This window comes from Nomascus leucogenys, chromosome 18 (assembly GCF_006542625.1).
Source record: "Nomascus leucogenys isolate Asia chromosome 18, Asia_NLE_v1, whole genome shotgun sequence".
Taxonomy (NCBI): Eukaryota; Metazoa; Chordata; class Mammalia; order Primates; family Hylobatidae; genus Nomascus; species Nomascus leucogenys.
This window is the reverse complement of record NC_044398.1, coordinates 28275485-28288820: the sequence shown is the minus strand read 5'-3', so window position 1 is coordinate 28288820 and position 13336 is coordinate 28275485. Positions and strand designations below refer to the sequence as shown.

Sequence of the window (13336 nt, the reverse complement as noted above, 5' to 3'; positions counted from 1 at the left end):
GCCAGCAGTTCTGTTCTCTTTTTGTTCACAGCTTCCAAATAAAGAGGCCCTTTTTCCTTCTCTAATGTCGTTGTTGAGGGTTTAATTTCATGAAAGCCTACAGGGGGTCTCAGGAGAATTAAAGCAGGCTCCGTGTAAATTACTCAAGTGAACACGAAAGCCAATCAGCAACACCAAGCAAAAAGGCTCAAAGGAGGCAGACAAGGGGGCCCACAGGCAGCCAGGGGAGGTGCGGTAGCTGTGCACAGGCCCTGAGTCTCAGTCTGGCTGTGCACCAGACCTCCTTGAGGAGCTGTTCAGTAGAAGGACCTGGTCCCACTTGACCTCATCAATCAAAATCTCGGGGGGTAGGGCCCTTAGATTACACTGATACACTACTGACCTTGAGAACCTGGGGTCAGGGCCTGACCAAGCCCTGCAAACCAGAAACGTAGTGTCATTGATGGCCAGACTTGACGGGCTCCAAGATGCTGACTCATAGCTCACAAGGATGATGAACAAAGCCTAAATGCCAGCTTACTCATTGCAAACGGTCTCGCTGCCTGACCAGCACATTCTCTCCCCATTGGCTAGCAAACACAGGAAGTCAGTGCTTTCGGACATTGCTGGAGGAGCCAGTGGCATCAGGCTTTAGTGTGTTCTTGCTCACAACTGACAGAAGCCCAAAATGCAGTCCAGATATTCCACAGGAAAGCGTGCCTCTGGGCCGCCCCATTTTCTGTGCTCCTATTGGCTGCCAAGCCTCCCTTCTGATGGACGTGGACTTCATGTACATTCAGGAGGTGATGTCTAAGCTTTCTGGGCCACTGCCTCTTGCAGGGGACTTTGTGTCTTTCTTCTGCTCCTTTTGAATATAATGGCTCAAAGGGCCATTATATTCCCCTGACATCCAAATCCTTGGAGACATTTCACATTTCAAGTGTAGTGCTCCATCCCCATTTCACAGGTAAGGAACAGAGGCCACCCTGGGTAGGTGTCAGTTCCAGAGCCAAATGGCTTCCTCCTAAGAAAGGCTGAGGTCTGAGCTAAGCAGGTGGTGGTGGAGATGGAAAAGCAGTAAGAGGCTGGATTACATCAAAGAGATGGAGGACGACAGCTTCTAGCTTGGAAACTGGGTCGGTGGGGTGATACTGACAAGACCGGGATGGCAGGAGACTGTGCAGGCGGTTGGTGAGTGGTGAGGAAGGCTGTGCTGCCCCTCAATCAGCTGGACAATCAGCACATTCACTGAGGACCATGCTGAGAGCTGCTAGCGGGGTGTGGAAGGGGACAAATGATGTGTGCCTGTTCTGACAAAGCTTTCAGAGCACAACGGGCTTATGACTAACCCTGTCAGTTTATGACTGTTGTGTACCTGTTCCTGGTGAGAACTCATCTGGGCTGTGCTGATAGGACAAGAAAAAGCTCACAGCTGACTATGGCAGTCTCCCTGTGGCTCAGGCATCCCTGTGGAGAGGCTCACCTTGCCAGCACCAAGTCAACTATCAATCAAGACTCTGAGTTGCAGCTTAAGCTGGCTTAATCCAGAAAGAGGATGTAAGATTTCATATAGTAGACAAGTCTACATGTAGGTCTTCCGGCTTCAGGTCCGGCTGGATCCAGAAGCTCAAACCCCATCCTCTGGACCTGTTTTCTCTCTCTCACTCTTTGATCCTCTCTCTCGTGCACTTCTTGGCTTTGTTTTCCCTCTGTACTACACTCACTCTCAGCACACTCTCCCCACTTGGACTCCAGAAACTCCAGTTTGACAACAAGTCCAAAAAGAGAGTTCTTCCCTCTGTACAACCCCATACAAGACCCAGCATGGACTTTGCCCATAGACCCATCGCTGAACCAATTACTGTGGCCAAGGGGAATCTGATGCACTGATTTGCCAGGCCTGAGTCCATGTCCACCCTGGAGTTAATCCACCCAATCCACCTGGACTCAGAGTGGGGATGGAGTAAATTCCTGAGAAAAAAGGTGTTCTGCTGCCAGAAAAGGGAGGTGAATGTTGGGCAGGCAATGGATGCCTACTATTGTAACAAGCAAAGAGCCCTGTCTAGGTCCAAGGGGAGAGCGATGATGGTCAGAAACCCTCTGGGCCCAGGACCACCCCCTAGGAACCCACCTCCCTCTTTACAGTAAGACTGCTCTGCTAGCATCTACAGCCTTCACCCCTCAGTAGAAAAGACCCCAAAGGTTTTATGAGTGGAATTATGTTAAGGAAGAAAACATGGAAAACTGAAAGAGATGGGAGAGGGCTTCTCCCAGCAGTCTTAGTCCCATTCAAAATTACAGCAAGAAGGAACTAGGTTTGCCAGAATAAGGTCAGTATCAGAAAGAGGCACAGGTGGGGGTCATTCAGGGCAAAGGAGAAAGGGAGTTTTTGATAAAGCAGGTCTGTAGGAGAGGAAGAAGAACGATGACAAGGGGAAAGGGATGCCATGGAGGAAAGTCATGAAATAGGGCTGGGTTATAGGTGCAGCCTTTTCAGAATAATGAAAACAGAAAACTTTCTGAGACCTCACTGCCTCACAGCAGGGAACCGCATGGCTCAGATTTCATACCCGGACTTTCCGTCAATTCCCCTCTGGCTTGTGAATAGCAGACCACAGGATAGAGAATGAGATGAGGGCTAGGAAAAGCTAGGTTAGTTCTGGGACAGCTCCATTTCCCATCTAGGGCCAGCGTGGGCCCCTCCAGGAAGCCTGCTCTACACACACGCTGTTCCCCAACCCTGGAGAGCCTTCCTCTCCTCTCAGTTCCTAAGCCCTCCCCAGTTTCTCTACTACGTCCACATTTCACGGAAGATGGTCTTACCTGCTCCACTGGGTCTTAGAAGACCAGTTCACAACACTGTGTAGTTCAGAACTAACTAGGAGTAACTGTTAAAAATACAGATCCTTGGGCCCATCCTTGGAAATTCCGATTTGACAAGGCTGGGGTGGGCCCCAGGCATCCGTATTCTCAACAGGCTCCTTGGGATCTGCTGAAGTAGAGCCATGTCAGAGAACCACTGTCTTACCTGGATTGCTAAAGCTGGGAGGGAACTTCTCCTCTAAGAAATGACAGCTGTCAACTAGAACCTGGGCCAGCACATTGTGTCCTGCAGGCCCAACCCAGCCTGCTACTTGTTTTTTATCAATAAAGCTTTATTGGAACACAGCCACACCCACTCATTACATGTCTTCTACCACTACTTCCACAGTATCATGGCAGAAGTCATGTGGGCCAGAGAGACTAAAATATTTACTCTCCGACACTTTCCAGAGAAAGTTTGCCTGCTCCTGAATTAGAAGGTAATCTCTGAGGCCCAGAAATGTATCTCTCTCAGTCAGAGATTTGGAACCCTAAGAACCTGCTCTTTCCTCTTTTTGTCCAGTGGTCTCACTGCCTCCCCATGGTTTGGGATGTGTGGAGGGCATTTGTTGTTTCCTCTACTCAGAATCCACCGTTCTTCTGAAAATAGCCTCTTAACCTTGGGGCAACTCCTGGCCCTCATTGGATAAGATCTCAATATAACTGTCAATCAAAACACCCTGCCCTCTCCTTGGGCATGGGACCCCAGCTGAGCCAATTTTATGTTCACTTACTGGAATTTAAATCTTGTGCTGAGAAAAGAGCCGTTGACAGCCATTAGGTCTCCTTCCTTTCACCACGGAGCCAGAAGGGAGCCCGCTCCCAGGTCCCTGCAGCTGCCCTGGTTATCTGTCCCTCAGACAGCCAATTTCTCAGCCTTTTCTGTGATTCTATGGGTAGCCCCATCTCCTCCTAAAATATTCCTTTTCATGCAAATTAGACAGAATTTAAACCAAATGTTTACACCCCAGAAAAGCCCAATGGATGCCAAATGCAGGGATTGGATTAAGCCATGAGGCATGCATCTGCCCATTTCACAGATGGACACCTTGCCTCCAGGGAGGAAAAGCAACAGTCGGGACAAGAATCTAGACCTCTGTCCTGTTCCCACAATTCCTCCTAACCCAATGTCACCCTTGATCATTCAAAATCAATAGCATCACATAGCATCAATCCCAAAATACAGGCATCATTTTAGAAATTAATAAATACATAAGGAGGAGCCTTCCTCACACAGAGAGCAGTCATGACAACTCTATAGAAAGAACGATTCCCAATGAGAGCTGTGTGTGTATGTCATGTAATATCAAGAATTAAAAAGCGTCAAAAGATCAAGTGGGAGGAACATTAAATATGAATGGGATGAAAGACACATTTCTGTGCACGGAATAATGACTTTAATGAGTTTCCTCACCCAAGTCACGGCATCATAAAGTACGAAAGCCGGGAAAGGGATTGAGGAGGGGAGCGGGGAGTGCAGGGGAGGCTTTGTGTGTGAAAGCGAGATGAGCAGGTAGGTAGGGGAGGAAAAGACAAGAGCTGAAAGAACTGTCAGGGTGAGTTCCGGGCCCTGATGCAAGTCGCCAGATTCCCAGGAGGTGCCTATGGGCACAGAGCAGCAGGACCTCCAGCCCCGGGGCAGCTGACAGTCCCCGGAGCCCCACAGAGTCCCACTGTGACCCAACCCTCACCCCAGCCCACCTGGACACAGGTAGTGTGGGTGCCAACCAGTTGGCAAAGCACCTCTGCTGACCTTGGCCACCCAGGGTAACCAGATGGGAGCCATGCTTGGAGGTGGTGGTTTCCCCAGCGGGCCAGGAGCAATTACACATATGCTATGATCAGAATGCCTGTGTCCTCCCAAAATTCATGTCAGAATCCTGACCCCCAAGGTGATGGTATGGGGAAGTGGGGCCTTTGGGAGAAGATTAGGTCATGGGGGTGCAGCCCTCATGAATGGAATTGGTGACCCTATTTAAAGAGGCCCCAGAGAGAACCCTGACCCCTTGCTGTGAGGCGACAGTGAGAAGGGGATGTCTATGAACAAGGAAGTGGGTCCCCACTGAACACTGAACCTGCGAGAGCCTTGATCTCGGACTTCCAGGCTCCAGAACTATGAAAAATAAATTTCTGTTGTTCATAAACTACCCAGGCTATGGTATTTTGCTGTAGCAGCCTGTACAGACCGAGATAACACAGAAGGACATGACATAAGTTTTAAAGGCAGACAAACCCTAGCCACCAATCCCGGGGCTGTCACCTCCCAGCTGTGAGGCTCAGAGCAGGCAATTTAACATTCCTTCACCTTGAGCTTCCTCGCCTGTGAGGTGGGATGCTGTATTTTCCTCACAGTGCTGTTGGAGGATTAAGTGAGAGGACACACAGAAGCCTGGCCATGAAAAAGATGTCCAGTAACCATCAGTCCTCTTGCCCTCACCCTCCCGCAGGCCATGCACTCAGTGGCCATCCAGGAAATAGTTGTTTCCAATGTTATTCAGAGTCGACTATCTTGTGCCATGTTCACAGTAGCTCAGGAGACCAGGAAAGCTCGATTGCCTGTTCACACCAGAGACAGAAAGCCACAATGGCAGGCTGGCGGTGAGGAAAGATGTCTACCTTTGTCCAGCCTCCCACTGACTCAGAAGAAGCTGAAGTCAGTGCATGGCAGGCCCATGCAGAGCCAGCCCAGAGCCCAGGGTGCAACGACTTGGAACAGGTGCATTTCCATGACAACCTTCTGCTTCCACAATGATTGTCATCTTCCTCCTGCATAAGGAAACCCCCCAAAATGCCCAAGCAACATCCAATGACTTCTCAGCCTCCAGCACTCTGAAGCGAGGCCTGCAGCACTGCAGGCATGGCTGAGTTCCATGGAGCTGATCAGGCGGTCCACGAGAGGCAGAGACGAAAGTTCCTGCCTCGTCTGCATCATCAGACTGACATGCCATGAAAATCGTAACAGTAAGAATGATAGAAAGGCTTAAATGGCACTAACTGTGAACCAAGAACTCTGCATATAAAAACTTACTTAATCCTTACAATAACTATGCTAGATAGATTTTATTATGCCCATTTTATAGAAAAAGAAACCGAGGCACAGAAAGGTTAAGTAACATATCCAAGGTCATATGGCTAGTAAGTGCCAGAGATGGATTCCAACTGGGATCACCTGGTTCTAAAGTTCATGCTTCTAACTCTGAAGAACTTCATGGAAATAAGCCTATCAGAAGAGGAAGCCGGTCAGAAGAAGGCTGGGATGTAGCGGGTGGTAAGTACCGCTTAGAAAGAAAGCAGAGCGTGAAGCCCAAGGAGCCTTTTGTTTGCCATCACAGATGCCACTCAGGAGATGCAGTGCAGGGACTGGAGCTTCAGCAGATGACACAGTCCTAGAGCCTTTGCCACATCTCAGGTTGTTTTTATTGTCCCCTATTTCTCTGCAATGACCAACAGCAAAGCAGTTAACAAGGAAGTCCTGTGGCTTACCAAGGTAGGAAGTCATGGGGCCACCATAACCCGTCTTGCAGCCCAGCTTGGTGGGGTGTTGGGGAGGGATGCCACAGATGTCCATACCCCACCTAGGAGCCAGGGCAGGTTCGGCTGGGGCACCAGGTAGACTTCAGAACTGGGACAGGAGATCCACGTCAGATCTAGATTCAAGCTGTAATAATAATTTATTTGTATCATTGTAATTATTTGTTTAACGTCTCCCAATTGGCTCTATGTGAGAAAGTGAGTGAAACTATGTCTGTCTTGTTCAGTTCACATCCCCAGCTGCTGGCTTAGAGCCTGGTGTATAGTAGGTACTCAATAAATATTTATTACATCAATGAGCAAAGAGAATAAGTATAAGCCAAGGTTTCTCAACCACAGCACTATTGGCATCTGGGGCTGGATAATTCTGTTTTTAGAGGCCTGGGCTGTGCACTGTAAGTTGTTTCAGCAGAGTCCCTGGCCTCTGCACATTAGATGCCAGTAGGACTCCCTCCTCGAAATAAAAACCAAAAATGTCCCCTGGGGGGGCAAATTTGCCCCCAGCTGGGAATGACTAATATAAACCAGTATTCTTGGCTAGTGCCACTAATTGAAAGAGAGAAGCCAAATTTAATCTGCATATGCAGTGGGCAAGAGGGAATCTGAGCCCTAAAAGCCAGGAGGGGCTGAGAGGAAGAAGGTGTGAAAGTCAGGGCCACCCACTGAGCTCCCGGATGACTACCAAGTGCACCCTCCAGTTTGTCTCTTGGATTGTAAGGCATGAGGGCGATTTGTGCTGACTTTAACATACAGAACAGGGTAGGTGGGAATGAAGGGGGTGATGGCAGCGTCCAGGAGAGAGAGGTGGACCCAAGACCAGACACCAAGGCAGGACAAAAACAGCCCAGGCGTGGGCCTGAGAACAGATTGGGCAGCAGAAATCCCCACGCAGTTCCCGAACAAGGAATCTTTTGACAGGTGGCCTTGCAACAGCGACCCTCTCTTGTCTCTGCTTTGAAGCCTGCCCTGTGCAATGTGGCCTCACACCCAGGAGGCCCTCAGATCAAGGTGGTCTTGGCAGATCCTCTAGGAGGGATTAGACCGTGACATTACAGCTACATGACGGCCTCGTTCTTATTACACACACACTCGCCCTGTCTAAGCTTGCGAATTCCGATTTGTTTATTTCTGAAAAACTGTCTCCACCAAGACACCAAGCTGGGCTGTGAGAGATAGCACTGACTCAGCCATTTCCCCATCCTCAGCATAAAAGGATCTAAAAAGAATAATTTAAGCTTCTCTGGAGTGAGATCATTTAATGAATCTTCTCGATGCTAAGAGGTTTTATATGCCTTTTTAAAAACCCGTCCCCAAGCACGGAGCTATGATATTACCTTGGAGAGCAGAGAGATGAAGTGATACACGTACGCACAGCACACAGGAGGAAGGAGGTGGTTTCCTTGGCAACAACATCCATGTTCTGGCTTCCCTCGGCTAAATTGGAATATATTGAAATATCTGCTTTGGGCACCTCTTTTGCGAAGGGAAATGAGTGGTTTTCTATTCATGCACTCTCAGAACCGCGAGCCGGCAGCTGGGGAGCGATGTTCTGTGAGTTCGATGCATCTGAATAGGGCAAGGCCGTTAGCAAGCTGGCAGAAGTCCCCAGCCTTCCTTTGCAAAACCAAACCATCGTGTCCTCAGCCAAGGGAAAATGAAAGCAGCAAACACATGAGGTTCGACTGGCTGGACAGATAGGCTAGGACTCTGTCTCATGCAGTCTTTCTATGGCCACTGCTCTGTAGCTTTCCAAACATACCCAGCTCGATAGATCAGACTCCAAAAGTCTACTCACGATGCGCTTAAAATGGAGAGTGGCTGTAAGAAAAATATAGACCTATCGAAAAAAGGTCCTCAAATCTGATCTGCTCAAAATCCTTGACAATAGGGAGGCAGCTATGCCCCTAAAGCACAGTGCCTGGCACCCAGGAGTATGTTAACATCATGTTTGTGGAATCGGACTTGGACTCAGGCAGACCTCAGTTTTGGCCCTGGCTTCACTATTAACATTCCGCATGACATTGCACATGTTCCATAAACCCTCTGGCCTCAGTTTCCTCCTCTCTAAAGCAGAGACAAGCATCCCTTCCTATAGAATTGTGAAGATTAAATGGGGTGACCGGTAAAATGCCTAGCGTGAAGGCGGCATTCCGTTATGGTTACTTTTCCCCACCAAGAAACAAGAAGCATTCTGTTTCTTTCAGATAGGTGAAATTTACAGAAAAGAACAGTGTCTTAGGGAGAGCAGGAACAACCTCACCCAAGGAGCCAAACTCCTTTCCATTTTTATTTTCAGGGTGCTTTTGGAGAGCTGAGACAGCCTAGGTTGGGAAGTGTCTGGATCAGGAGGTCAGAAGGGTCAGCTCAGTCATAACCACAGAACCAGCCACAAGCTTCAGGGGAAATGGGACAAGGAGACAGCGAGGGTCTGAGGTCTCTGCAGGCCAGTAGCAGGTAGCACCACAGAGACCAATGGGAGCATCAGCCATCAGCTGGGGCCAAGGAGGGGATGCTGAAAGGGCAGGGAGGTGAGGTCTGCTGGGGAGGAGGACCAGCCCCACACATGAGGGACACAGTCTTTATAACCGGCTCTCTATTTAAAGACCCTCACAGAAGATTGTACACTATGTTTTGTTGCAATAGCTCATACCTGTCACTCCTAAGAAGGTCTTTCATAAGACTCAGTTAAAATAGTTGCTTCAATGTAAACACATCAGGACCAAGGATTTCCCGTTAGAAGCACAGACTTTAATTCCTAGACTGTCATTCTTTCTAAAAAGTCTTATGAATACAAAATGGCATTTCAGTTCTATGTCTAATATTTATTTGTGTGCCTTTGGGGAAAAAAAATATTTTCTAAGCCTTCTACTTGTGCTCTACACAATGACTGCCCTTTCCTAAAGTCACAGGACAGCAGTGAGAGTAAAATTAAAAGGCGGGCAGCATAGTGAGTGGGAACACACCATCTGTGTCTTTATATCATATGATTTTATGTCTTCTGACCATCTGTGAAAGAGAGGTTTGCTACTTAGCTGAAGAATGTACAAGCTCAGGCCCTTTCCCCCTGGGAAGGTAAAAAAAAAAAAAGAATAAAAATCACAATAATAATTCAAAAGATCCTCTAGAAAAATAAACTTCTACTGCTCACTAATAAATTTCTGAAAAAAGAACATCACTAAAGGGATATTTGTCCTGCAAATTTTAAAATGCATTCTAAATCTACAATAATTAAAACAGTGTGGTACTAGCAAAAAAAAATTAGCAGATGGAACAATGAGGCAGACTCAATACATAATGTATTTAAACTTTAATATACTTTTAAGAGAGAATTTCGTGTCATTATGGGAAAATATGGACTATTCAGTGAATTATGGCTTGAGGATAACTGACCAACCTACTAGGGAGCAAATTTAAATTCTATCTCTACCTCACACCACGTGATTTTTTTTTTTTTTTTTTTTTTTTTTTGAGACAGAGTCTTGCTCTGTCATCCAAGCTGGAGTGCAGTGGCGCAATCTCGGCTCACTGCACACTCTGGGTTCACACCATTCTCCTGCCTCAGCCTCTCGAGTAGCTGGGACTACAGGCGCCCACCACCACGCCCAGCTAACTTTTTTTTTGTATTTTTACATGTTAGCCAGGATGATCTTGATCTTCTGACCTTGTGATCCACCCGCTTTGGCCTCCCAAAGTGCTGGGATTACAGGCGTGATCCACCGGGCCAGGTCCTTTTGTGTTTTTTTTGTTTTTTTTTTTTTTGAGACAGAGTTTTGCTCTGTCACCCAGGCTGGAGTGCAGTGGTGTGATCTGGGCTCACTGCAAGCTCCGCCTCCCAGGTTCACACCATTCTCCTGCCTCAGCCTCCCTAGTAGCTAGAACTACAGGCAACCGCCACCATGCCTGGCTAATTTTTTTTTTGTATTTTTAGTAGAGACGGGGTTTCACTGTGTTAGCCAGTATGGTCTCGATCTCCTGACTTCATGATCCACCCACTCTGGCCTCCCAAAGTGCTGGAATTACAGGCGTGAGCCACCACGCCCAGCCCACACCACACTTTAAAATAAATTCCAGGCCAGGCACAGTGGCTCACACCTGTAATTCCAACACTTTGGGAGGCCAAGGCAAGAGGATTACCTGTGGCCAGAAGTTCAAGACCAGCCTGGGCAACAGAGCAAGACCCTGTCTGTACAAAAAATTTAAAATTTACCCAGGCATGGTGGTACAGGACTGTAGACCCAGTTACTGGGGAGGCTGAAGTGGGAGTATCACCTGAGTCCAGAAGTTTGAGGCTGCAGTAAGCTGCAATTGTGCCATAGCACTCCAGCCTGGGCAACAGAGCAAGACCTCATCTCAAAAATATAAAATAAAATACAATTCCAGATAGGTTAAATATTTTAAAAATAGAGTATTAAAAGGAAATATGAAGTAAGATTCACATTATCTTCAAGTTGTATGCCAAACATCTTTTATGCCCCATGTCACACCCTGTCAGCTCCTCTTTTTGTTTCAACACCCCCGCCATGCCACATCTCCCTCTCTCTCTGCTCCCAGCTTCTCTGGCCCAGCTCCCTGGGATACCTGCTGTCAGTGACCAACTCTGCCATTCTGCTGTGTGCACAAAACTGGGAGTGCAAGGAGTCCACATCCCCCAGGGAAGCCTTTGATTCTTGTGTAATAAAAATCTTCTTCCCTCTGCTGGGGAGCCAATTCTGAGGCATGTTTTCCAAAGTTCCTGACAGGACCCCAGCAGGACTGAGCCCTATTTCCCCTGTGTTGGCCTCCCCTCCTGTCCTGTCTCCCTCTTTCCAGCCTCCCACTACTCTTCCCTGGGAGCCAATCACAAAATCAACTCTACAGATAGGCCTGTGTCACAGGTTCTGCTCTTTGGGGGACCCAAGCTAAGATGGGTAGGAAAGACCTAAGTTCAGAGCTAAATTGAGAAAACATGAAGAGAAAGGTCAATAGGTTTATTTTCTTTAAAATGTAAAACTTCTGTACATCAAAATATTTCACATATACTCTTCCCTTTCCTTCCAAAACAATTTAGGCTAGAAGCCACTAGATGGGATTAAGCAAGGTTGGCATCTATGCAAAATGAGACAGCAGCCATTGGGGCACTGGAGCACATCATGGGGTGGAGGCGATCATGGGGTGTCAAAGGCTAAGCAGGTCAAAGGGACCATACATGAGGGTGAGTGGTGGCCCAGTGTGAGTGGCCGAGCCCAAGTGGTACGAAGGGGGCATCTGAGGAGTAGGAGTAGCTTGGGGTGTCACAGCCTGAGTAGGTTGAAGAAGTATCCATGAAAGGAGGTGGCCCAGCACAGGGTATTGGAGCCAGAACAGGATAAGAAAGCAGTTCTAATACACTGGTGGGGAGGGTGTCCCTAGGGCAATGGCAATGATAAGGGATTGGTTACACACAAGGTGTTGATCAAATGACTAAATATATTACAGAAGATGAGATAGGTGCCAGATTTTTCACTGTCACAGAAGACAGTTATAACAACGGCCTGGTGTGGTGGCTCACGCCTGTAATCTCAGCACTTTGGGAGGCCAAGACAGGTGAATCACCTAAGCTCAGGAGTTCAAGACTAGCCTGGCCAACGTGGTGAAAACTCATCTCTACTAAAAATACAAAAATTAGCCAGGTGTGGTGGTGGGTGCCTGTAGTCCCAGCTACTTGGGAGGCTGAGACAGGAGAATTTCTTGAACCCGGGAGGTAGATGTTGCAGTAAGCCAAGATTGCACCACTGCACTCCAGCCTGGGTGACACAGCAAGACTCTGTCTCAAAAAAAAAAAAAAAAAAAAAAAAGACAGTTACAACAATGGAAAGGGAGAAAGGCAGAATATACCCTATGGCATGTGATCAGAATTGGAGGCATTAACATGAACTTTGACGTCCCACAGTGCCTCCTGCCCCCACCCTGGCTCCTGTCCCATCTTACACAGATGCCAACCTTGTGTATATATAGATATATGTTAACCACTAACAATTATTTTACAAATTTACTCCACTATGGCAACAATTTAAAATTAAGCAAATATGATTTAATGTATATGTATTAGTCTGTTTTTACACTGCTGATAAAGATATACCTGAGACTGGGAAGAAAGGAGGTTTAGTTCAACTTACAGCTCTGCATGTCTGGGGAGGTCTCATAATCATGGCAGAGGGCAAAAGGCACTTCTTACATGGTGGCAGCAAGAGAGAAATGAGGAAGACAGAAAAACGGAAACCCCTGATAAACCCATCAGATCTCATGAGACTTGTTTACTGTCATGAGAATAGCATGGGAAAGACTGGCCTCCATGATTCAATTACCTCCCCCTGGGTCCTTCCCAGAACACATGGGAATTCTGGGAGATACAATTCAAGTTGAGATTTGAATGCAGACACAGACAAACCACATCATTCCACCCCTGACCCCTCCAAACCTCATGTCCTCACATTTCAAAACCAATCATGCCTTCCCAATAGACCCCCAAAGTTTTAACCCATTTCAGCATCAACCCAAAAGTCCACAGTCCAAAGTCTCATCCAAGACAAGGCAAGTCCCTTCCACCTATGAGTCTGTAAAATCAAAAGCAAGCTAGTTACTTCCTAGATGCAATGGGGGTACAGGTGTTGGATAAATACAGCAGTTCCAAATGGGAGAAATTGGCCAAAATAAAGGGATTACAGGACCCACACAAGTCTGAAATCCAGCAGGGCAGTCAAATTTTAAAGCTCCAAAATTATCTCCTTTGACTCCAGGTCTCATATCCATGTCATGCTGATGCAAGAGGTGGGTTCCCATGGTGTTGTGCAGCTCCGTCCCTATGGTTTTGCAGGGTACAGCCTCCTTCGCACTGCTTTCTCAGGCTGGCATTGAGTGTCTGCAGCTTTTCCAGGTGCACAGTGCAAGCCGTTTGCGGATCTACCATTCTGGGGTCTGGAGGACAGTGGCCCTCTTCTCACAGCTC

General features: G+C 47.6%; 1 long non-coding RNA gene across 1 annotated transcript; it reads right to left on the bottom strand.

Annotated features, from left to right (window-relative positions):
• Nucleotides 1-4125: 4125 nt before the first annotated feature.
• Nucleotides 4126-8152, bottom strand: LOC115830423. The gene is made up of 2 exons (XR_004026719.1): nucleotides 7707-8152; nucleotides 4126-6499 (listed from the first exon to the last, which is right to left on the bottom strand). It is a non-coding gene; the product is annotated as an uncharacterized LOC115830423 (long non-coding RNA).
• Nucleotides 8153-13336: the final 5184 nt, after the last annotated feature.